General features: G+C 55.1%; 1 protein-coding gene across 3 annotated transcripts in view; it reads right to left on the bottom strand.

Annotated features, from left to right (window-relative positions):
* The window catches only part of slc8a3 (solute carrier family 8 member 3), an 85,085-nt gene extending 83,249 nt beyond the window's left edge, over positions 1–1,836 (bottom strand). For all 3 annotated transcript variants that reach the window (XM_024275083.2, XM_024275093.2, XM_024275102.2), the window contains exon 1: positions 1,218–1,836. The gene's annotated coding sequence lies outside the window, so the exon portion shown is untranslated. The remainder of the gene's footprint in view (positions 1–1,217) is intronic.
* Positions 1,837–1,880: the final 44 nt, after the last annotated feature.

The following is a 1,880-nucleotide window of genomic DNA, read 5'->3' as shown; positions in this document are numbered from 1 at the left end:
GCTTCACAGGGATGGTGTTCTTGATCATCATTCTTCTTCCTCCAAACAGTGGAAAATATAAAGTTCTATTCTGGTCTCATCTACTTAGATGGAGGGAACTGATTCGCTGTGGCGACCCCTGAAGGGAAAAGCCGAAAGGAAAAGAAGAAGAAGAAGTATTCTGGTCTCATCTGATCACATGACTTTCTCCCATGATTCCTCTGGATCATCTTGGGCCTGGACATGTGCTGGTTTAAGTGATTTCAAACCAGGATGTCCTAATGCGGAGGTCTCAACATCTTTAATCTCTCATGGTGTCTCCTTCACCAAACATAAAATCATTCGTGGAGACTGCTGACTGTTAGCAGTTGGAGTCTTCCTGGTTACCTGTGGTGGACAGGTGTCTCTATACCGGTGCTTCTTATTTAGTATAAGTGGAGATGGATTATTTAAAGGCGGACTCACTGATCTGTGAGAGTTGATGGACAGCTCTTCTTATACTTATAAATAAATGAATATCAAACATTGTGATTTCCAGATTTACTTTTAACTAGATGATGTCTCTGATCAAACGTATTTACCTCTCGTATCTGTTGTAGCAGCTACAAAAAAGATAATTTAACCGAATATTATAGCATAAACTCAAAAACATGACTCTTGAGAGGTTTAAAGAGTCTTGAGACTTTGAGAAGAAACTCTGATATTTTATGGAGTTTAATTTTGGTTTATAAAAATGTCAGATTTCATATTTAAATTTTTCTTCCTCATTTTCTGCCTTTAAATGACAGAAAAGAGGTGTTCCTTCTTTAGCCCACCTCTGCTCCCGCGCGGATCTCCTTCCGTCACTATTTTTGGGAGGAGGGTCTCCTTTTTGAGGAGGGGGGCTATTTGAGATGCTGATAAACATGGACTCAGCAGGCGCGCGCGCAGCCTCAGCTGTTGCTGATTAATCATCTGGGGGCCGCCGCGCGCATCCGACCCCCCCGAACCGTGCCGGTCCCACCTGAGTGTGTGCGAGGCGGGGGGAGGTCCCCCCTGCTAGGCCCGCACCAGAACCAGAACCCGCGCAGGCCGGCGCGTCTTTCCCCGCGTGGACCAGGACCAGAATGTTCGGGGAATTCAGCTCTTCCGGCAGTCGGTGACGCACGCGCCGGTCGGTGTGGGGGGGCCGGATCCGCTGCTCCGCTTCCCGCCCGTCCCTCGGAACCGGAGCGCCGCTCCGCGCGCGTCTCGCTCACCTGCCGTGAATGTGGATTCAGCGGAAACGGGCAGATTTTCCCGCGTCGCTCCTCCCGTCAGACGAACGGTGACCGGAGTCCGCGGAGAGGCTCCTCACGCCGAATCCCGCCGCTCCTCATCTGCGGGGCAGCGGCTCCCGCACGGCTCGGTGTCGCTCCGATCGAACCGGACAGGGCAGACCGGCGCCCCCCTCCTCAGATCCTACCGTCTGACGGATGGCGCGAGGCGCAGAGCTGTCAGTACCGAGGGGGGGGGGGGGGGGGTATTTTTACGCTGCGCCTCCGCGGAGACGGATGTGCTCCTGCCCGTCCGCGCGGCTCCTCCGTGATGCGGTTCTCCTCCACCCGTCACTCACGCGCTGCTACCGGAGGCGCGCGCGGCTGTTGCGGTTAGAGTTACCGGATCCGCCGGAGTTTGCGCAGCATCCGAGCCGCAGGTCCGCCCGCCCCCCGCTCGTGCAGGCAGGCGCGCTAAGGATGCTGGTCTCTACCCGCGGGGGGTCATCCTCACGAATCTGTTCCTCACGTTTAATCACAGCTGATGACGTCATCATCAGCTGAGAGGAGTCCGCATCCTAAACCAAGAACCCGGGTAGAACCGGGCCGCTGGTCCAGGATGCTCCGGGGAGGGAGGGGGGTCCTCATCAGCCCCCCCCCCCCCCC

The sequence above is a fragment of the Oryzias melastigma genome, linkage group LG22 (assembly GCF_002922805.2).
Source record: "Oryzias melastigma strain HK-1 linkage group LG22, ASM292280v2, whole genome shotgun sequence".
Lineage (NCBI taxonomy): Eukaryota > Metazoa > Chordata > Actinopteri > Beloniformes > Adrianichthyidae > Oryzias > Oryzias melastigma.
This window is presented reverse-complemented; position numbering and strand designations above follow the sequence as displayed.